Below are 24,889 nucleotides of genomic sequence, written 5' to 3' on the forward strand. Positions count from 1 at the left end.
AAATCAGTGTTCTAAAGGACCGGGTTTGTAGCACTTAAACGCGAGCGTGTACGGTCCTGAGATTCACTTCATGTCTCTTAACATGTTTTCCTTTGCTCTGTTTTCATTTGTTTATGTGCGTATTACTCAAGTCGTTGGAATGTGCGGTGGAATATTGCAGACTGCAGCCCGTATTGTAAGGCTTTGCTTTCATGTCATGTGCCTGTGTCATGTTAGGGTCAAACTGCCATACTGCTGGTCCCCTGCATAACATGACCCATCGCAGCTGTGTCCCGACCCTTCCATGCCCTGCCCATGCCCCTCCCATGCACCCACTCACGCCCAGCCCACACTCCCAGTACCGAGGAGAGCTCAATTTGTTTGTTTTTTTTGGTCTTACATACCAAAGAGCCTGAGCTGTGATTGTTTTGGCCGTCCTGATCAGTACATTCCCAAGCATGTCCTCCACGAAAAGGAGCGCGTCTCTCGAGGTCAGGCCCGCACACCCCGCTCGCCGATCTTTTCTAGAAGATTCCATTTCCGATTCGGTCGTGCGCTCGCGGCCTTTGACCTGCGGGACATCTGTTCGCATTCCCCATATAGTTTTCACACCTCTGAGGGGACTGGAAACTGCTGCGGAAGGGATGGCTCTCTTTTTATCAAGTCATATTTACAGGCCTAAATAATGGGAGAGAGTAACAGCAGCGGGTTAACTTTTGTGCCTAGTTAGCGGGCCGGTCTTTTCGCAAAGAGGTCCGGGGAATTTCAACAGGCCCAGTGTGATTGTATTGTACAGGTCCTGTGTGATTGAAGTGTACTCGCCTGGTGGACTTTGACGGTGGAGCTTTGAACTGCAGGCTGAGGGAAGACTATCACTGTGGCTCTCCAAGGTGCTGATCTGGAAATCTCATCTCTGGGAAGCAACCTTAAAGAGTGAATAGTCCGAATGTCCTCTGTACCAACTAATAATGTACACTGTATTATGTAAATGTGAATTTATTAGACTTTTGCAGCAGATACACAATCGAATATAAAAGTGAACAAATGAATCGACTAGTGAAAATAATAAACCAAACTATACTCACCTGCAAGCCAAACAGAATGTGTTTATGTTTTTAATAGCTCATTAAATCTACAGAATGTCCTCTCATGGATGCACGATCAGGGATGAAGGGGACCGATACAATCCAACTGCCGTGAGGGCTTTTGTCCTTAAATTTGAGTATTTAAGCAAATTCTAATTATTTTTTGAAACACGTCTGTTGGTCAGCAAAGTTCAGTGCAGAGGTTGGTATCTGATGACTCGTGTTGTGAGTGTTCCTGTAATGCCCGTATTTGTTACTATTTGCGGGATACATTTTCTAACTTACACACGTTTCGAAGCAAACCGTCCCATCACGAAAAAGATGCAGAAGGATTGCTTGAAGGTAAATTGCCTGCAATTTTTTTTTCAGAAACAATGCCAGATGTCCTTTAAAAAAAAAAATCGTCAGCGGTTATGATAGGAAAATTACAGAGTAATTGGAAATAAATGGCAAATACAGTTTGGCTCACTCAATGCTCAGCAATGCTCTCAGCGAGAGCGAAGACACATTACTGGAGAAATAAGATCAATATAAGCCGCTATAAATTTCATTGGTTTGCCATTGTGAAGCAGTTTAATTTGATCAGCGGATCAATCAAGGCCTGCTGGTAAATGGAAGCGCAGGTCCTCGTGATAAATGCCCTTTCTTCTAAGATGATTTGAGCGGGCGAATCAGCTCGCAATACGGCCGCTGGGATTATCTGGCATGATCGATAGCAGCCGATCATACGATACCCCGCGACAGGCCAACGCACTTCTTTTTATAACGCGTTTCCCAGACGCGCTCGTTGAAGAGAACCGACCGTTGCACGAAGGCCGGTCTGAGGTTCGAGAACCGAAACGATTCTGGTTCGCATTACGGGCAGAACTCTCGAGGCAGGCTAACGCGCAACGTCTTTGAGTTTTACACTTCAGTTCAGTAAAAAAAAAAAAACAGAATAAAGACGACAACAAACAGCGACATCGCTGACATAATAACCGCACGAGTAAAGGGGAAACAGACAACATTAAAGGAAATGAAGAATTTCAGCACCAAAGTTCCCCCCAAAACACAATGTATGTGAGAAGATGTCACGAGACAAAAATGCGAGACTTTCCTGTTTGTCCCAAGTGAAGTCACAGTTGTTTTTGCTTTAAGGCCAGACTGCAGTTGCAGGGCACCCAGATGTATAATTTTAACAGCAAAGATGATGTATTGCAGGTACGATGCTGATGCTGAAGACAAAGTGATTCTGGGGAAGGCAGATGATATCTTACATGGCACCTTCTCAAAGAGCAAGTAACTTTACAGAGCTGGAGATTCTGGCTGTAGATGTGCTGTAGATCTGTAAAGCACTAGAGTGTAAACACACGCAGACACACTCAAACATACACAGAAACACAAATGCACACCTAGACACAAGGCATGCACAATCATGCACGCAAACACACTTATACTCATCCCCACATGTGCACATTCACACACAAACGCACACTCGTGCTTGCACACACAAACACGAACACACATTCACGCTTGCACGCATACTGTACACACACACACACACTCGCACGATACCGCTCAGTGTGGGATGCAGCTGAGAATGTGGCTGTTTTTTCATCCTGTGCCAAAGCGATCAGCTGGAGAGCAGTACTGATGAGAGCTTTGCTGGCTCATGTGAAAGACACGTGTCGCCCAGCTCGCTGTTCATCCAGCCTCAAAGACCTCACTCAACATTACCACAACGTTGCACAAAGGCTGCGGTGACGTCATAAGAATGTTTTTACCACACCCGTCTTCATGTTATAGAAAGATATGGTCACATGTTCTTGTGATTGTGTTGGGCAACATTTCATATCATTTTCCAGCTGGAAAAAAAGCTCTAAATGTTGTGTGTATGTGTTTACGATGTAGTCGGACAGATGTGGTATGAGGAACGGGAAAAATACATATTTGGGGGCTCGTATATGTGAGGCAGGACATCCTGTTAAGCGTGGTTCCAATGTAAGGATAGACCCCAGAGTCTGGTATTAAATCTTAAATATTAAACCAGTACCGCCCGGCAGCCCCTACAGGCCACAGTGTAATTGGCCATCAGCTCACCCAGGGAGGGAGGGGCTCGGTCCGATGCTCCCCATCTGCTCGCTCGAGCGGTACGTGACGCGCTTCTTTCCTCAGACTTCCCCACTTCCTGCCCGTGCGGGCTCAGCCTCGGAATCAGCCGCTGACGAGAGGGAGCGTGGGCTCGTCCGCACTGGGGGGGGGGGGGGCATACCCGCAGCCAGGGAACGATTGGGTGCTCCGAACTGGTAGAAAAAGAGGGAGAAAAAAGCATTAATACAAATATACAAGTGTCACACGCCGGGTGACACCGCGGGGAGAGACAGCACAGCTGGACACGGGGAGATTCTTAGCGTAGCGAGTTCTTCAAATAAACAAGCAAATCTTCAACACTCGCCCTCACGGGATCCTGGCAAAAAAAAGTAAAAATAAAAACAAAAATAGAAACACAAAATAAGCGAAAACATGAATGAAAGCTTTCTCACTTGGTTTTGCTTTCTCGTCACAGGGATTCCCTGGGCTCAGACACCTACAGTGGAGGGAAGCACACTTTTATAAGCCCTGAGCTGATTGGTTGATGCGACCTAGATGTGTGTGCCTACTTAACCGGTAGGCGTGGCCACAGATTAATCCGATTCCCTCTGCTGGACCAAGCTCTGCCACAACAAGCTGCAAAATAAAAAAAGGTAGCGGGTAGTTTCCCATGGTCCTTTGCTGCCGATCTGCCGTGACAGAGTGCTTTCCCAGTGTGACTCAGTGTTCTACTGTCTCAGAGCCCAGAGTGGACAAACACAGTGGAATCAGTCTCAGTGCACAGTCAGCAATCCCAGTGTCCGGTCCACTTAAATCACCCGCCCTTTCAAGTCTTAGCGGTACCGCACGTGTGGCTAGCCACATGCGGAGGAGGATGTTCCTGATCGAGTCGGAGCAGGAGGAATATGTTAAACGCAAGGAGAGACTGAGTCCATGCAGCTCATTGGCTTAAGTACTGATCCCACAACCAAAAGGGAGAGTGGGGCAGCCATGCCGTTCTGATCAACATGCAACTTTCCAACAAACTGCCTTTGATACCAAGCCATCAAAAAGAACCTGCTGACCTGCACACACACATTACACACTACACACACACGACACCCATGCGCAAACATACAAACAGAGACACAGGCAAAAGGGCATACTGCATATACACATATGCACAAACACACACACACACACACAGTCTACATCCATGCACAAACATATGCACAGAATTAGACAGACACACATGCATGGACACAGACAGACAGACACAGACACACAAACATACACACGCCACACACGTACACACACACACCCACACCACACACGCATGGACACACACACACACTTTTAAGTAAGATAAAGCTATCGCAGACTGCTGTGACATCTTCGAGATTCCTCCCATGTCCGCCATTAAGTGTGACGAGAGATCTGTCTGTCTCCCCCGGCAACAAATCACATGACGGGGGAACTTTCACCCCCCATTTCGGTTTCACTTTGGTCTCAGCTGATTCCTGTTTGCAATGGATAACTCATCCAAACCACAACATATTACACAAATGTGTTCAATATGAGGCGAGCAGCATGCCCCAGTGCTGGTGTCTTCCTGCACGCAAACGCATAGCTGTCTCCCCGCACTGCGGCTCTCACTGTCCCAAACACCAGCAGTTCCAAACTGCTCAGCTCCCCCCCCCCCCCCATAAGCAGGGGTACAGACAAAGAAAAGTAAAAACAGGAAATTCTTTTCCTGATCCCTGCACTCACTGTCGTTGCACTGATGCTCCATGGAACGACAGAGCGCGCTCAGAAGAGAACAGTGAGTGGACAGAGCATGCTCAGAAGAGAACGGTCGGTGGACAGAGCATGCTCAGAAGAGAACGGTCGGTGGACAGAGCATGCTCAGAAGAGAACGGTCGGTGGACACAGAGCATGCTCAGAAGAGAACGGTCGGTGGACAGAGCATGCAGAAGAACGTGAGTGGCAGAGGCTCAGAGAGAACAGTGAGGGCAAGCATGCTCAGAAGAGAACGTGAGGACAGGATGCTCGAGAACGGTGTGGACAGAGCATGCTAGAGAGACGTGGACGGCAGCTAGAACGTCGGTGCAGAGCATGCCAGAAGAACGGTCGGTGGACAGAGCATGCTCAGAAGAGAACGGTCGGTGGACAGAGCACGCTCAGAAGAGAACGGTCGGTGGATTTCCCTGTGCGGTGATATTCTTTTGCAGCTGGAGCGAGTACGGACAGGAAGTCTTAACGACCGTTTCCATCACATATGTGCGTCTCTGAGCACGCAGTGCTGTGTGGAAGTGACCTGTGGGAATCCGGCCCTGCAACTTGTGAATTCAACAAACAGAGGACAGCTTTGGCAGACATTAACGAGCCACAAAAATTCTGCGTTTCATAACAACGGAGCCCTTAGTTCAGTTTGTGTGCACTGTATCGTTTAGAGTTAATCTCAGTACAAACATTTATTCAACACATCTTTGGTAAAATCCCCATAAATATGAGACAGCTGTTCCCATGACGTTCTATGGTTGTTTAGGGAGTAATGCGTTCATTTTCAACTACACTACATGGCCAAAAGTATGCAGACTCCTGACATCCAACATCTCATCCAAAATAATGGGCATTAATATGGAGTTGGTTCACCCTTTGCTGCTATAACAACCTACACTCTTCGGAGAAGGCTTTATACTAAATGTTGGAGCGTTGCTGCAGGGATTTGCTTCCATTCAGCCAGAAGAACATTAATGAGATTGGGCACTGTTTGGGCGATTGGGCCTGGCTTTCCAGTTGATCTCAAATGTGTTGGATGGGGTTGAGGTCAGGGCTCTGTGCAGGCCACTGTGTTCTTCCACACCATTCTCAAAAAAAACAAAAAAAAAAACATTTCTATAGGGACCTCACTGTGTACGTGGGAACATTGTCATGCTGAAACAGAAAAGGGCCTTCCCTAAACTGTTCGGGAAGCACAGAATCATCTAGAATGTCATTGCATGCTGTAGCATTAAGATTTGCCATCACTAGAACTAAGGGGCCTAGCCCAAACCATGAAAAACAGCCCCAGACCAAGGGGTGTCCAGATACTTTTGGTCATACAGTGTATATACCAATTACAGTTAATCCAGCAACTTTATATATTTGAAAACACTTAGCCCCACAAAAGTTCAAATATACAATCAATCTGTACTTTCAGTGATGGGGCAGGGTTTAAAAGAAAGTGTTCTTTCATAGTTTAAGAAATGCCGTTACTTACACCCCATCATTTGCGTTACTTAAAAAAATAACACTAACAGCAGATACCTTTAATTTACCTTCAATTAGCAATTTAATTCTCATTTAGAACTGAGCTGTAGAGACATTGCTTGCAGAAGTAGGTTTAGAAACAGAGAATGAATACAGAACAGGGGTGGGCAACTGTGTCTCCAGAGGGCCAGTGTGTAAGCAGTTTTGTAGCCACCAATTACTCCAGCCAAAATCAGCTGAACACACGAACACAGTAGTTAGAATCGTAGATAGACAATGTTCTGTGTGTTCTCTACAGGGAAACAAACACAGTCTTCAGCTTTTATTCATGACCTTGGTGAGAAATTCACTGAAATGTGAAATCATGATAACGACAGGACTAATTAATTAGTTAAGAGTAAGAGCGGGCTTGCAATTCAGAGACGGACATGACTCTCCTTGTCCATCCATGGCATGGTGTGTCGGAGGGAAGGACAGGGTACATAGTACAATTTCCAGTGATAATTCATCTCTAACAGTGTTAATTCAACTCTAACAGATAACATTCTGACCAAACTGAGTTGAATTAACATTGTTAAAGCTGAATTAACACCAGACATTTTACTGCGTACTGTTTCTAGAGACCAGACTGCTGAATGAGGCACAGTTCTTCAGAAGAGCAGTCCATCAGCTTTCCTCCAATGATACGACTCTGTGTTCATTAGAAACCATTAACCCCTGTAATATAAATGTGAGGCAGGTGCGTACAATACCTGACACTACAAGCCACAGCAAGTCGTTCACGCGTTTCTGTCGGTTCATTGCGGACGGGCTGCCCGTGCCGACGGTGAAAGCACGAGCGCCCCTCTTCACCTCAAAAGGCTCTGTGTCTCCGTGATCAGGAGGCAGTCGGGTTTTTTTAACGAGCCGTATAAATTGTTTTTATGATAATACACCGATGCCTCCGTGCCTCGCCAAAACCAATAAAATGAGACAATAAAGAACGCCTGTCACCCGCGCATATTTGCTCTTTCCAGGGCATCTCCGTATGCAAATTGTTTTCAGCGGCCGCAAGCAACGAACCGTTGCGTCCGAACAGGACGCGCTTGGCGGCTCCACAGGTCAGATACCGCAAGAATGATAAAATAGTTCGCTTAATTTATTTTCTCTGCCAATCAAGCCTATACCCCGAAAGCCTTGTGATTAAAAGGATTATTTTTCAACCTGCAGAATTATTCCGGAGAACAATAGAGAGGAGAATTTCCAGCTGTTCCGTTTAAATCGCAGAGCAGATGCCTTCGTACACGCGTGCGTTTTCCCGGTCAGAAATTAAATGGAGGTAATGTAGCTCGCTGTACCATAGCGGCGTTCCATCTGGGATGTGAACCCAAGGCCATCACATCCAGGGCTGAAACCATAACACCATATGCAGCCCCATATGTTCCGAAAACAAAACACAAAAACAAATCAACTCCCCCCTCTAAAAGGTAAAACATAAATGGAATTTAGTTGAATCATTCTCGTACCATTCCGTTTCTTGGCTGTATGATCAGAAACGCTTGATATCAAATGCTAGTTCAGAATTGCACTATACTGGGTTGAATGAAAAGAGGAACCAAGAAAGTGCGCCACCGTCACCCGAAGCATTTTACGCAATTATGCCTTATCAATATTAATCTGAGAAGGGAAAACAAGCAATAAACTGATGCAAATTACTTTCCAAGAAATTGAAGTATTCCAGCACTTCTGTTAAAGAACACAATTTGGGAAAAAAAGAGTGTTTGATAAAAAAAGATAAAAGAATGTCTCAAAGTGTGAGTCACGGTATTACTAAAAAAAAGTGCGGTTTATTAGCAGAACCCACCTAGCAGGGTGAGACCGTTAGCACTCCATCGACAGAAAAAAGCGCAAATAGCTTAAATAATTACCCAGATGCTTTTAAACACAAAATCACAACGCACATTTAGACTGATGCAGGTCTTCTGCAACAAGACTTTCGAGTGTGATGTATTTGCCAGAAAATGACTCGCATCAGCTGAAACACGTTTCCTCGACTTTGTTTCATGTTTATGTGCATCTGGGTATTATTTATTTTTATTTTTTCTCCAGTGTGCACATTTGAGCAGGTCACTGTGTGATCCTGTAAGGTAGCCTACCTCAAGACTGGGCGCAATTAAGAAAGCCCAGGCAGCTGTTTGATATAAAGACGGAGCTTAATCAAATCAAACAGCTTACTAAGGATACCAAAGAGAGTCGGTCAGAGAAAAGGAGATGCATATTCGAAAAAAAAAAAAAAACATACAGTTCTAATGAGATCCCCGTTACAGCTGGTTTATTTATTGGTCATTAGCTGCAAAACGAGAGTAGCTTATTTAAATGAGGGGAAAGCTCATAACTATTCCAATGAAAGGAACAAAATTCTTTAAATTGGTGTGTTACCACACAAAACCTAAAATTCTACTTATCACACATACAGTATATTTATTTGGCAAAGGCATATCTTTTGATCTTTTGAGTATATGTGGTCTCTCTCTCTCTCATCTCAACATCCATCAAAGAGTCTTGTGTAAACACTCGACTGTACCATATGTGGAATGTTCACGAGTGCTTTGGCCAAAGCCCCAAAATAACACAATGTTGCAAAACTGCATTGTACAATCAAGTAAAAAGTGGTCATTCAAGTAAAAAAAAAGCATTATTAGACCTCAAACTCGAACAGCGCCAGATTTTTTCTATTGACACATCCCCTATTGTAACTCCCAATGCATGTTGGTTCAAACTGCAGACCACGAAACTACCAGTCTTGGTGGACTAACATATTCCACATTTGCACCAGGCTACTGCTCTCACCAAAATAGGGCCGCTTATGCCATATGTAACACACAAATCTTCAACTGCGAATACCCAGTAAATCTGCCACAGTTGGGAGGATGACGGCCATATTGTCAAAGAAATGGCAGAGATATACATCTTTTTAGCAATGACCCCTGCTTGGAATTACTAAATTACTCCAAACAAAAATCATTTGAAGGAATCTTTTGCAAACAGATAGTTTTTTTTATCCATGTACTTTGTCGTAAATTCTTGGCTGTAACTGTAACTTGGCCGGAGCGCAGAGAGAAATCTCTGCTCTGGAGAGGCCATTTTACTACATGGCTGCGCTGTCAGTTTAACAGCTGTGACCGAAAAGCATCCAGACCACAGTCGCAGGGCCTCCGAGAGGGGTACACATCTGTACCCCGCAGTAACTACGTCTCCATTATTCACGTCGGCGCCCCCCTTATGCCCGCCACAGGGAACATTCATCAATATTTGTTATGCCCCGTCTGAGGGACTGACAGCTGGCATTTTGGATGTTACAGTTTTTACACCACAGACTTTTCCCCACAAAGCCTTTGAGTCAATGGTACACGAGGAGAACCTCATCCGGGAGCCAGTCCTCCACCCTTCTGCAAACAGGCCCAGCTCTCTCTCATCACCCCACCAATATCCTGACCGATATGATTATCTACTCCTATCTGTTAACATGCACCTCTACGGTCCATTTATCTGTTTCAGTGTCCAGCTACTTGACCTACATGTGAAAAGATACACCTGCCTGATCTAACCTGCAGCCATTTGACATAATTTCCAGCCTTCTGATAATCTTCATCCATCTGTTACTCTACACCTATCTGAACTAATGTCCACTTATCTGACCTAATATCCAGCCAGATGAAAATCTCCTGATAAATGCAGTAATGTGGTTTCCAAGCTTGAGAAAGTTCAAGATTCAATCTTAATTTTGATTTGAGCTTCTTCACCAGTATAGCCGTATAACATTCTAGACACTGCAGGGAATCTTTACTGAACTGGAGATTAGGCTGATAAACCTAAAGTATGAGGAATGTATGCTGGTTTTGTTTCGCATGCATGTAATGTGTACTGGTTTTGCGCTGAGTGCAGACTGTGTGTGGGTTTTGTGATGTGTGTGGGTTTTGTGTTATGTGTAGAATGTGTGTTGGTTTGGTGTTGTTTTACCGAGTGCACGTTGGTTTCGTGCCGTACCGTATGTGAAATGTCTGCGGATTTTTTTAGCGTGAGCAAGCGCGTGTGTGTTTGTGTTGTGGTAACAGACAATGGCGTCATTGTTTTGAGGGAGTCGCGGTAACGTGAGTAGGGCACAGCCAAACCTGAGAACCTGATTGCATTTAGTAGTGCATTCTTCCCGTTCCACACTGATGTCAACAGCATTGGCTTCCCATTGCCCCCACAATGCACTGCGGCTCGGTACCCTCTGAAATGCGGGGCCACACGCGCAGGCCAGCATTGTGAAACACAGACTGCTGGCCCGACAGACAGCCAGTCCTCCACAGGCAGGCTCCGCGGTGACCGAGGGAACGGATGGAGCTCTTAAGACGAGGCTCGGTGGAACTTCACACCCAGAGGCTCCGCCCATTTCTGCGTGAGGGCGGAGCCTGTGCCAGGCCGAACCCCCGCCCCCGAGCTTCGGAATTTCTCCATCTCTCTGGCCTTTATACCTCAGAAATATTTCAGCGTAATGTGCGTGCCACATGTTCCGCAGAAGAGAGGATGAAGAAGGAGGAGAGAAAATGGACAGCTGCGAGAGGGGGCTGAGGAGAGGCGCAAGTGGGCAGAAGTGTTAAGGGCTGGTGAGGGGTCTCTAATTAGGAATGCAGGAAAAGGAGGGTGGGCTACAGCCCAAATTATGGAGGTTTTGACTGTAATTATGATCTCTCTCTCCATCTCTCTCTCTCTGTCTCTCCCTCACTCTCTCTTCCTCACTCTCTCTCTCTCTCTCTCTCTCTCTCCCTCTCTCATCCCCTCTCACTCAGACCAGCCTGGCTTCCTCAGAGCAGAAACTCACTGCAGAGCCCATCTTGCTCAGGTTAGTGTCGAATGCGTCAGGAACAGTCATAATTCTCATCCGTATTGACCTCTTTTTTCCACAGCGTCATGAACCTTCGGTAAAGACCCTGCTCCCTCTTCTACCCACAATGCCCCAAATGCACACAGCTGGAACGTAATGGCTAACGACAGGGCCCTGCGTCCGCCTTCCATTGAGGTGTAACTACCCGGGAACGATCTGTTCGTTTCTCGCTCACGGATTAGACCACATCCCTCACGGGCATATTATGCCACTTATGACACTCAGAGAAGGTGTGGGAGTCCCAACCTGTTCACCTTGGCACTCCGACACGTGTCCTTAACTTTGGCTTACGGGTAAACACAAACACTACACTTTTGCTTCACAAACTGTAGGCAACACTAGTTTTTGCAATTGCTCAACTCACCAAACTGTATGTGGGGGAAAAAAAAAATTCTTGCTTTTAATTAAGATAAAGACAAATGTTAATTGAATCCAGACCTCGGACTAGGCAGAGCAGATTTTTCTCCCTCATATTTCTTAGCTACCCAGTTTAATTAGCTGAACATGCACATTTACGTCCCCTTTCTCATGCTGGTTTGTTTTTGTTCTTTCTTTTTTAAAGGCGAAGACCTTGGAGAGGATTTCTGCAAGATCCCGGGCATCCTATTCCCACAGCTCCCTCGACTGTACTTCTCACAGAAATAAATCTGCAAACTAAGGAAAATGTCTTTTTTTTTTAAAGAAAAAAAAGAAAGAGCTCAGTCCTTAGCGTACGCATGCTTTGAATCAGGCATCCAGACAGTGCTAACACAGTGTGATTTAATGAGGATAATCCAGGGCTTCAGGAGTAGGAGCGGGCGGTATATTCTGTCCGTGTGCTCTCCCATGTGTGATGCGTTAATGCAGTCGTCTTATTGGCTGTCGCTCTCAGCTCTTCTGAGAATCGCCAATATGAGAATGTGTCATTTCCCTCAGCGAGTTGATGGGCCTAAGACAGGATTGTACTGTATCTGGTAACGCTGATAAATTAGGCACAGGAATTGGATATATGAGCATAAATTGGAAAGCAGTTTCCATTTTAACTCTTTTTTTTTTTTTTTTAGGTCACAACAATAAACCACCTTGAATTGCACACCCATACAGAATAGCATTTATTTTCATATTCATAAATTTAAGTTCTATTCTCTACATTTCACAAAGGCAAACCCAAAGCTATTAGCATCGATATGACACTGTGATCAGATAATTGTCTCTCAATTGCTCGAAAACATTTTTTTTAAAACAACTGTGGGCAAAGACAGCTAAATGACAATAAACTGTGCTCTTATCTCTGAACTTATTTGCATAACTAAATTGCTTTTGACTCCGTTCACTAATGGGAAATGCTTTTCACTGTTTGGCGAAACTGCAAATGCAAATGTCTTCCGTGAATGCAAGATTGAATTCTTAGTGCTTGGTTCAAAAATAGCTCAGAAGTGGTTTTCAATAGAAGATATTTAGCTGCACTCGTGTTAGCCATTTCACCCATTGTGCAAATGCTGTGGCACAGAATTCTTAATTAACCAATCAGTCCTAGGTCCTACATAAAAGGTAGAGAAGACCATAGAAAATGTCTTCCTCTCTATGCAAGCTTTGCTATAGTCTGCAGTGCCAAAAGAAGCAGACGTGTAACACCCTGTCTTTCAGAGGAGAACCACAACAGTCTAATATCTCTGGAAATGGCAGTGGGGTTTGCGCACAAGTGCCGCTGTGGTTTCAGACAGTTGGACAATCCAAATTACGGTGGAAATTTGGCTAACTCTGCCCCACTTTGGGAACCAAATTAATATTTAAAAAAAAAGGTTGACGAAGGTAAAGTCTGGATTGGACGAAGACAAAAGAGAAAGAGGGAGGGTCAGAGGGAGAGGTATGCACACAAAAGGTGGGAGAGTGGAACAGGGGCAGTAACAAAGGGCAGGAAGTGGGTACCAGTCACACCAATCGGCATTAGAGTTGCTGTCATGGAGCATATTGTAAGCTGTTGGGCCACCCTTGGCTGAAGCAGGGAGACGAATCCAGCCTCATCTCTCTAGGTCAACAATTTCCTCCACCATGCAGATCTTTCAGAGGGAAAACCAGTAAGCAACCTCACGCAGTACCAAAACACTGAAAAACCCAAAACTAAAACACTGTGCTTTACCCTAGCCTCGGTGCCTGTGCTGTGTTCTGCTGCATATAGTATTTCCATGGAAACTGCAAGTCCGAGAAACACCATGGACCTGGTGTACGTATTGCCGTGCGAGCCGCCACATGTCAAATTGGTGCCATCCACCACCATGCGCTTGAAGGCCCCTGCAGTTCAGACCACCTTTTGAATTTCCTCAACGGTCTTTTTCAGTGGCTCACTGATTCCCTGAAGGAACAAACTGAAGGCAACTACATAACGATCTGGAACGATATGAGCCTCCATAGTGGTTTTAGGCACAACCCGCTGAAGATTTCTTCTCTGCCTGGCACTGAAAGGTGTTCAGTCATTGGCCATTTGCACAAGCTGCCCTCCGTCAAGATATGGATCAAGCCTGTGAAGACCTCATTGTGGAGGTCAACCAGGGATAATTCTCGCTCAGAAATTTATGACCAAAAAACATGAGACTGACATCATTGAAAATGTCATGGTCTTCTGTGATATTTCTATGACTTCCCCACATAAAGCGTATCTCTTTATTGGCCAACACCATGAACACAATGGCCCCCTCTTCTTCTGTGGTGAAAAGTTTTCAATGATCAACAGAATGGTCCTGTTCTTCAACTGTTAAATGACAATAATGACATTTTGATTGCCAAAGAAGATATACTGTAATCATAAAACTCTTTACATCATATGCTGTGATACAGTGAAGTGCAGAATAAGGTCTCTTGTCTACGCTCATTTCTAAATATCATAACTATTGACGCCACCAGCCAATGAGTTTAAATTTGGCTGAACCTTCTGCTCAGCTTCTCTTAATGTAAAACCATGACTAATGAAATAGCCTACAACAGTGGCCCTAATTTGATTGGACACATCCATTCTTCCCTTCGTTGGTCTACTGCTGAGGATACAGACTGCCCTTTCATTCTGGGCTCCTGCTTGCAGTTCTTTTCTTTCTCTCGTTTGCCTTTGTCCTCCGTCTTCATCCATTTCTCTATGCCAACTTTCGGTTTTCTTTTTTTGTTCAATAACAGATCGGACTTCAGATGAACTTTTTGCACATGTGCGTGTTTTTGCACATGTTCCATGTGTGCAGTAAAAAAAAACACACTCATGCATCACTGTTTTATGCTGGGATCAGATCGTGAAAATCTAGTTCGACAGGACTTAACTGAATTTTGTGTTATGTGTTCAGGCTTGTGTTGTGTTTACCGTTTTGCAGAAATGTCTTTTGTTCTTTGAGGTTCAGGTGTTGCCGCAGTGGACTGCAGACTCACTCATATGGTGTAGGCAATCAAAGAAAAGTAAAAACTATTTCACTGGAGACTGTTTGTGACTTTGTGCCACTGTGTACACGATTGCAGTGGTTCTCAAACTCAGCCCTGGGGGACCTCTGTGCATGCTGTTATTCATTCAAACCACAATCGCAATCCGAGAAGTTTAACAAACTGTGAAATATTTCTTAATTACACTTTTTATGTTTAGTGGGATTATTTACCCTCTGAAGCCACCTTTTGTCATAAATAGCAATGGGTGGCCATGAAGAATTAAATTCCCATATTCACATTGTACTATATTTCAAACTATTACAAAAAAAGATGACTTCTTTTAACTAATAAAATAAAGGTGAATAAATAGGCTTTGAATAAATGACAAATTCAAAGACTAAGCAAATGGTAATGAGCCAAACCTGTGTTGTGTTAGCAATTTTAAGGAAAAAATTATGAAAGAACTTACACACATGTGTTCAGTAAACATAATTGAGGAAAAGATTGGCAGTAACAAAAACCAGCATATACAGGGGTCCCCCAGGACTGAGATTGAGAACCACTGCACTATTGCATATGGATAAGTTATGCCATAACTCTTAAAAAATGGCACTTCAATGAAATGGATCATTGCAAACATTACCCAGTGCTTCATTATTCATGCACAGTTATTTCAACTGTAAGTTGATTTAACTTGTTTAGGCAGCTTGGGGTTAGAAGTGTATCGTATGCTAACCAAGAATGCTGCTTAAAACCATTGAAAGCAACAAGGCTATATTTATACAATTTTTGTGACACAGTTTTCGTTCGCTGTTTTGGGTCTGTACTGCAGTACACTGGACATGAAATTAAACAATATATGAGGATGAATATGACTATGAGGTTGAAGTGCAGACTGTCAGCTTTATTCTGATAGTATTACATCTTCATCCGGTGATCCGTTTAAGAATTATATCCGTTTTTATACATAGCCCCCTATTTTAGGGGAGCAAAATCAATTGGACAATTGACTGTTCACCTGTTTTTTGGTTAGTTGGGTGTCTTTGCATCATTAGTTCATGCACAAAAGGTAACAGCAGGTCTAGAGTTGATTCTAGGTGCGCAATTTGCATTTGGCATCTGTTGCTGTTCTCTCTCAACATGCGGACCAAATAAGTGCCAATGGCAGTAAAGCAGGCCATCTTGAGACTGAAGAATCATAATAAATCAGACATAGCCAAAAAATCGGGTCTGTCAAAATCAACTGTTTGATAAATTGTTAGCAAGCAAGACCACATTGATGAGCTTAGGTAGACCAAACGATCTGGTAGACCACAGAAGAACACTAGAGTGAATAACCGACGAATACTTGCAATTGTGAAGAATAACCTCTTTTCAACTATCAAACAGATCAAGAACCCCCTCCAGGATGAAGGCATAGATCTGTCAAAGACTACCATAAATAGAAGACTACACCAGCATAACTTCAGAGGGTTCACTGCAAGATGCAAATCACTAATTAGCCTCAAGAACAAAACAGCCAGATCAGAGTTTGCTAAAAAGTACATTTAAAAATGGCAGTTCTGGAAGGGGTTCTGGAACACTGTCCTATGGATGGATGATTTAGTGTTTGCAACCAAACACTAAAATGATGTTGTCAGATTGTGCTTCTATGTCCAATTACTTTTGCTCCCCTAAAATGGGGGGGTGGGGGGTGGTTAGACGGACGGACGGACTACATATTGAAAGGGCTGTAATTCCTACACAGATCACCTGATATGGATGTAAGTGCCATAAAATTAAAGCTAACAGTCTGCACATTTGTCTCATGTTCATTGTTTTATTTAAAATCCAATGTCTCTGTTTCACTGTCAGACTAATTTAGCATTTAACTGTGTGTATGTGTGTGTGTTCTGCATGTAAATATATACTGAAAGATCTAAAGAAAGAGAATTTAAACAAAAAACAAAGATTTGAAGAATATGACATTAGAGTGAGACATTGAGGCAAAAACAGTACAGACACTGGGACCGTCTCTTGACCAAAAAAAAACCAAAAGGTGACATGTGAACCTTTAGTCTCCAGCATAACCCAACGGCTTCTCGGCGTCACGGGGGATCACAGACAGACAGACGTCCCTTTACAATGTTTTTCCCAAGCTCGTAACGGGCGTGGCAGAGACATGCCTGAGTTTACGAGCGTCCCGTTTGTTTAGCCTGGGTAACGTGAGCATTTGGATCTTTTCCACGCTGCGTGTGAACGTAAACAGCAGGAAGCCGAAAGCCTTCTCAGCCCCGTCAGATCAACGGCATCGCATGCCAAAATGTGCATCCCGTGTCTGGCTGCGAATCCAAGTGACATCATTCATAAATATGACAATCTGGGAGAACAAATAAAGAATGAAACAAGTATTGCCTATCCTTAGGTACACAGATAGACAACACGTGACAATGGCGTCATTGCTATGTGTAATGTTATTGTTATAAAAAGACCTTTTCTCTTGCAAATTCATATTTATCACCCTCTCCCCTCCCCACCATTATGCTCTGAGAAGTTCCAATGATTATTGATTCCAATGAACATTTGATGCGGTAATGTCAGAGATAACATTTATGTCGGATGCAAAGAACAAAGAGTCCGATATCTTGTTACAGCAGATAGAGATTCTTTGCCTGTAATCTCCAGTGTTCCTTCTGCCCGCCTCCCGCCTCCAGTAAGATCCTGTGCAGATAAATCAAAATGGCAGCTGTATCTGCGATTAACTGGCCCACGTGCTACCACCACACACAGCTGATGTACTGCTTCCCCGCATTTACTAGATTACTGAGCGCTCACCCTCTCTCCTGGGGCAAAACTCTTCATAACTAATGAATCATTCAAAGACATTTTGAATTGCTTTGTTTATTTGGGATTTTTTTGTGTCCAGAGGATGAAAGGGCTTTTGTTGAAAACTGCATCTCCCAGGATTACATGCTGTATGAATTTAAGGACCCCCAGCTCTGCGTTCAATTAGCAGCCTCACAAACTTCAGACCCAATTAACACACACACACACACACACACACACGCATGCACGCACACACATACACACACACACACGCATGCACGCACACACACACACATCCACACGCACACATGCATACACTTGCACACACACGGAGACACACACACACATAGCTGGAATGCGGTGTTTGAGAGTGTTCCAACCATTTTAAGTGAATTATTTTAAAACACTACCATTTGCAAGCCAAGGGCCTTATCCTGAAAAATGAAATCATCAGCAGATTACTTTAGAATTAGCATTCAGCATGTGTGCCAAATTAGAGCATGAAATTTCACTAAAAATGAGTTACGTTTGGTATGTCCAAACTTTTGCTACAGTATGTCTACTGTCTCGCAGGAAAAAAACCCTAGTTTACATCTCATTGGAGGAGTGCTTCCTACCATTATTATTCCATTATTAATCTTGAATATAAGACACAAATTTGTATGCTGTTCATATCTGAAGACACAGAACAACAATTTTAAAATGGTAATATGGGCCTTAGCTATTTTATATTAATGAGAAGCTGTTGTACACGGTACTCACACAACATGAAGGAATACTTAGTTCACTAACCCATGGCTGAACATCAGACCTGGCTCAAATACCTATTTTTTCTGGATTCAAGTACCTTTCTAAGCTTTACTTTTCTGGTGTATTGGATCCAATGAAATACTCTCAAAAAGTGCAAACCCCGCCTTCTCGTCATATTGGCAGGCTCAATTACACCAGGCAAGATCAACAGAGCACAGAAAAGTATTTGAATCCAAAACAAATACGTACTTGACCCAGGTCTGCTGAACACAGGATAATGTGTTGCCCTTCACCCCGAATACAGGCAGACACTCAGAGGAACGCCGGTCAGCGTTCCCGGGCTTGCGGGAAGTGCTTCCCAGCCAGGCGGCTCGGCGCTGCTTCTCCCTCCCAGCGGCGGTCCCGGCGGCTCAGACACCCCGGCATGTAAATTAGACGGTTAGGAAAAGGGAATCGTTGCCGGCTGGCCGATATTCACCCCCCCCCCCCCCCCCCCCACTTAATCACAGACTGCACTCCGCGGGGTTCCCGAGAGGCCGCGGGGTCGGCGTGCGGAGCCGTTCCCCTCCGGAGAGCGCAGAGCCGGATTAGCGTCCGCTGCAATCTGCCCAGATCCATAGGCATTAAGCGAGGCAGCCCTTTCAACAGCGCAGCCTGCCCTGGAAGCTAATACACTTCTATGGTATATACACTTCACGTATTCCCTTGTGAAACCCCCCCCCCCCCCCCGGAAAATTAGGCCGGAGCCTTTCTGTCTGAACAATTATTTCAAAGTGTGTTTGTTTGTGCGTGAAATCCATACTCGGCTTAATGATATGGAACATGCGAGAGCTTTCGGCCCTGCTGTTGAGACCACTGACGGGTACGAGACATCAATTACAGTTCCTGAAATCCTTCATTTCCCTCTGAGCCCGGGATATGAATCCGAAACAAAGGTAATCACACGGTTGTCCTGGCAGGTCTACAATTTCCTTTCCAAGAACCCTGCCCCACCTCATTTAAGTAAATATAGGCTTGTCAATTGACTGAGGCTCACCAAATGCCCAATAGACAAAAGTGCATTGAAACGTTTTTATGTAATGTACTGAATAGTTTATTAAAATATTTTATTTTAAAATAATTATTTTTGTTAAAAGTTTAACATTTAAACTATTTAATCTGATTAAAGCAGCTTCACAATTTTAACTACCTTCACCTGTCTACATTGTGCACAAGCAGTTCGGAGACTTGTGCCTTCATACTGTATTTTCGGTTTTGGAGCAACATTAACAGAAAGATCAGAGACAATTAATGGCGAATCGAGAATACAACGCGCATGGTGTATGCCGTTGTGTTTTCCAAGTGTAGATCCCGGGGGGTTCAGGAGTAGAGTGCGCCAGAGTTGATTTTCCTTGGTTTTTATTTAGAACTAGTCTGCAAATTTTCCAGGGTGTTCAGCTTCATAACATGAAACAAGTTCGAAGTTAGGGAAATAAGTAAAATACGCGAGTAATAAATTCATTTAAATAATGAAAAAAAAGAATAAATTTAAATATAATTTAATATTTATATCGTCTACACTTCAGAATGACGGCTTCCTGCACATACGCTTCCTGCATAAAGGAAAGTGATGAGAGTTGCCTCTCAAAAATGTATCAACCGAGGGAGTTAGAACATAATGTATAATTTTGCATATGCTTATATTTTATAAATATTAATATGAATATATTACACTGATGGTTAAAGCAACAAGAGGAAGCAGGACTAATATATATGCTTCCTATGGCATAGAAAACGCAGCTATTTAAAGATTTAGAGTTAGTCTGGTCTGTGCTGTCCTGTGTAACTATAGCATTCCGATTTACGGCCTGTCGTGGGGAGTTTCATCTCCGTATATAAAAGCAGAGACGGCCATATTAATGTTCCCAGATGGAGAGAGATTCATGCACATGCCACCTGTACTCTGAAAAGGATCACTTCCGCACCCAGAAAAGCCTGGATCGCATGCTCCACCGAACACTGAAAGCATTATCGCAAACCTGGCCAACGGCCACGTGCACATAAACAGGTTACATGGGAAAAATAAATTCAATATGGCGGCTTTAAGGGTACTGCACCGTGCTCCAGTTTTTGGGTTGTTGCTACTGATTGGAATGACCAGAAGTATTTCATGTTTTCAGTTTTTTTCTCTCATCGAAATATTTATTAAAATATATCATTATCGGTTTAATTTTTTCCCCACTCCATTGTGTCTCCTGTTTGTATAATTTCCATTTATGTCTGCTGTAGCATATTTTTTTGAAAGGTTTATTTTAGCCCAATCTTATCTCTTAAATACACAAAAAGTTTTTTTTTTTTCGTTGGAAAAAAGCAATGTCTACATAAACAGTAACTGTCAGTTTATAAAGGTCCCTCAAACTATTTCTAAAACTGGTGACAAATTTGCTCTGATTCATGAGCTCTGGACATAAACCTCTGCACCTCTCCGTTAGCAGAGATGAGCACAGGCGATTTGATCCAGAGGATCCTATCGCCAGTATATATACGAGGGAGCAGCGACACTTTACGAGGGCGGCTGTTTGGCTTAGGCCGAAATATAAGACGAAGAACGTCGCCATTTTACGACTGGTGTCCGGCTGTGTCAAACAGGCTCAGATATGAGGATGAACTGTGCTGTACGGTTCGCTTTGTGAGCCCTGTATGTAACATCATCAAAGGGCTATCTGATCAAAATAATCCAGGGCCAGCTGTTCTCTTTTATGAGCCTCTTCTGGCCACCAAAACACACTGTAAGAGAAATTTATGGGCCCGAAGGTTGACCGACCCCCTCTCCGCTGGCGTTCCTCTGTCTCTCTGTATTTGACAAATCAACTTGACTCAAAATGGAAAGGATGTTGTTTGTACAATTCAAACTCAAACCAGCTTGGGGGTGAAATTATTAATAAAAAGACTCATTTTTGGACAGATGAAGAAATATTATGGCATTACTGTTATGTCAGTTATGCTGTCCTTAGACTGAGTATTAAAAGAATCCATGTAAACCTGGGTATTCGAGAAATCACGTTGTTCTGAACCACATAGACACTTAAGTGGAATATCGCCTTAAACTGTTCACTCATAATAATCGGGGTATCGTTGAGCATGTAAACAGAACCACTGTTACACTCAACTAGTTACCTAATAACAATGACAATGTTCTTCAAACTAATTTGTTAAATACATTATCATTAAATATTTAGTCTTATGCAAGCTCGAAGCTGGAGATCTTTTTCGTGATTTCCCAAAGTAAGTCAAGGCCAGGGGAAAACCCTGCCCACACCCTTTGTACAATGTGGATGCACAGCTCCACACACCTATTGGACTTTAGCATATTCAATATCTATAGATAGCCCAACCCAAGCATCCAGCAGAAACAGGAAAGGACCATTTTATACTGGGCAGTGGCAGTTTGACTTTGTGTATAAACATTCTGATTTGTCATATCAGTGGGACTAGCTGAATGTCAGGCATCACAGGTCTGCTCTGTTATATCTTCAAAACACCATCGGACCCTGCACACCTTCCAGAACCCTCTGTTCCGCTGTCTCTGGGTGTCTGGCAAAAACATCAGAACAAGATATTTAAGACGACCCAAAAGATAATGGTTCACTGGCTGAGAGTACTCAATCTTTGGGGGTTTCCAGGGACAATGAGCCAATGTAAAACAGTCCCGTTGATTTAAACAGCCACAGATTTATCGCCACCATTATTTACAAATGATCCAACTCATAGCATGAGAATCTACTTGGGTCTTTCAAGGAGAACTCTGATACTCTCCACATTTCACAGTTACAGGGGCATGTCTACAGTGAACACAGACTGGAGGTGTGCGAGACTGGTGGAGAACAGTGTGCAGATGCTTTCTTTTACCCTTTGAAGAGTAGGTGTTCTGGAATGTCAGTGTTCTAGAACTAGAACATTATTTTTCAGTTGCCTGTAGCGATAGTTACATCAGCATTAGAAGTTTTGTGTTAAGAACATTCTAATCACATACTTCTGATCTTACATCTTAAAGGCTAAAGGGTGCTGAGTCGACTGTATCCATTTTAAATACTCAAATTTGCTTGGTACCGTAATTTTCCCAGAATCCACCATCTACTCGATGAAAGAAAGCTTGGTGTAGGAAATGTGCAGCGGTTACCACATCAAACAGCGAAACCCAGAAAGTAATCTCACTGTACACAGAGGAACAGGCCCCAGAACTGCTCCTCGGGCCTCCTGCATTTGGATATTTAAACATTAAACACACAGGCCCAGAGAGCAAGACGGTAATACGGATAATCTGATAACCGCATCTCCCTCTGTCTCTGGATATTTCCGTGCCACGGTCAAATTACATTAAATAGCCGCTGCTATAATCGATAAGAAACTGAAGGGTTTTTTTTTTTACATTAGCGACCTGTATGTTCTTGGTGTATGTTCCACAGTATATAGGGAGTATTATCTTCTAGAATGTCTGTGCCATCTGGCTTTCAATTCTCTAGTTTCCAGGGTTATTCACAAAGAAAGGTACACAGGACTGGAACACCAACACCAATATGCATTTATTTCATTGGAAACTTTAATCAAAACAGGACCTCCTAAGCATCCACTTTCTTAATTGCTTATGGTCAGGGTTGGGGGAGGGGGGCACATTGGGTGAAAAGCAGGATTGGAATACACCCTGGACAGATCCCCGAATCATTGCAGGGCCCACACACCATTCACTAACATATTCATAATATAACCCAAGGACAATACACTCCAATTTATGTGACCTGAAGACTTGAGTATCATTCTGTAAAGGCTAAACAATACTGACATCAGTTTGCAGTTTTCTAGCGACAACTTTAAGTAGTTATCTTGCTAATTAGTGCACTTATTGAATACAGTCCTAGCTAAAGTTATATCCCACAATGAAGTAGCACAAAGAACATCTTTGTTCCATCAGCTGTGGTTCACTAATGTGCCTTCAGTACTATAATGACACTAGCTCTGTCAATAATAATGTTTCAGAATGAGTGTTTCTGCAGGGCCTACAGTAAGCAAGCTAACTAGTTAAATATAAGAAGTTGTGTTGCAAGTCTTCACGAGCGGCCATGTTGACCATACGTTACAGGTTTTTTGTCAGCCCCTCTCGAAACCTAAAGGGACAGTACACACATAAGATGATGGGGTTTCACTTTGGTTCAAGGTTTGAAGGCTTAATTTGTTGATTAAAGAGATAGCCGTTACAGCAATCTTCTCAAACAAGCAGCTGTCTTGGTGCAACACAATCCTGAAGCATGTACATGCTGTGATTGGTTGGAGTAATGTGAGCATTAGCGAAAGGATGTCTTAAAATCTGATTAGCTGACTAGGGGCTATGTGCTATGAGGAATGTCGCAGAAAGGCGCAAATAAAAGCAAGCAACAGGTGATGCACAAATGTGAACTAGCTGCATTTATTTGTGGATCAGGTACATTTATTTATTTCTGAGACCATGATACCCCCATACTGCTCAGCCCAGTGATCAGAAGCTACAGTACGGACTAAGACAAAGCGCATCCCTGACCAATCAGAAGCCTGGAGTATTTGTTGATGCGTTATTCACTCATGTCACAGATCCTCACTGTGCTCCAGGACCAGCCGCGCTCTGTGCATCCCCTTCACTACAATTGCTCAGTGTGTGCTCAGTGAACCAAAAACCGAATGCCGTCGCTGCACGGGTATGATGCATCCCAAAACCACCTCTGGGCTCTTTGGGCCTGGAGCACAACACCCCGAATGAACCGGTATGCTTGGCGGCGGACATTTTGCGGTCCTCTCCGGCTGCACGCCTCATTGGCACGCCAGTGCAATATGGCCGAACGGCATGCGTCCTGTGTGCCTCTTCCACACACTGAGCTCTTGTTTCCACTTCAAGAAATAAAAGCGGATATTGGGAGCGCGTCTGACTGGGACAGTGTTTTCCGTGCGGTTTGAATCAGAAGTGGACTCTTTGGATGGCGGTGGTGATGATGGTGGTGGTGGTGGGGGGGAGGGGGGGGGGTGCTGCTGGGTGTTGCAAACACGCTGTTTTGGGCGACTGCTTTAGGGTTTTCGGCGAGGGGGGGCTTGAAGCAGAGGTTTCTTTTTTTTTTTTAATGCCAGTGTTAAAAGCTTTGACCTGCTCTGAACCCCTCTGGTTTTTTTGAGGGACGTCCCGCTCTGAAGCACAAGGGGGGATCTCTCTCTCTCTCTGGTTTTTCGAGCGCGCCGGCCGCCCTGAGCCCCGGTCCGCACGGCCGCACCGCAGGGGACGAGGCGATATCTCCGGCCGGTAAATGGACAGCGGGAGAGTCCATCCTCCTCCATCTGGGGCTTTCGCAAATTCTATTAGCTGCAGACGGGCTCATAATGGGTACATTTTTCACATCCCCCCCCTCCCCCCTAACTCCACCGTCCTCCCCTTCATAATGCGATCAGGGCGCTGCGGTGAGCCGGGGGGGGGGGGGGGGCTGCGTCCGATCGAGTCTGCCGGCCCGTCCATTTACCGGGGGCTGCCAGGTGCGCACTTACAAAACGGCTTTCCGCCGAACCTTCTGACCTGCTAGCCGCGGGGGGGGGGGGGGGGGGGGGAGATCGAAATTTGAACTTGTAAAGGTATACACGTACACTTCTGAGATGTCCAGACAATGAACGGGCTTAAGATTTTGAGGTTAGG

At 44.1% G+C, this 24,889-nt stretch overlaps 1 long non-coding RNA gene across 1 annotated transcript in view; it reads right to left on the reverse strand.

Annotated features, from left to right (window-relative positions):
* Window positions 1-24,889, reverse strand: part of LOC135243238 (uncharacterized) — a 113,360-nt gene continuing 88,471 nt past the window's right edge. The window contains exons 2-3 of the long non-coding RNA XR_010326587.1: window positions 3,144-3,346; window positions 1-904 (exon numbers count right to left, since the gene is read on the reverse strand). This is a non-coding gene — a long non-coding RNA (uncharacterized LOC135243238). The remainder of the gene's footprint in view (window positions 905-3,143; window positions 3,347-24,889) is intronic.

This window comes from Anguilla rostrata, chromosome 17 (assembly GCF_018555375.3).
Source record: "Anguilla rostrata isolate EN2019 chromosome 17, ASM1855537v3, whole genome shotgun sequence".
In the NCBI taxonomy this organism is placed as follows: Eukaryota; Metazoa; Chordata; class Actinopteri; order Anguilliformes; family Anguillidae; genus Anguilla; species Anguilla rostrata.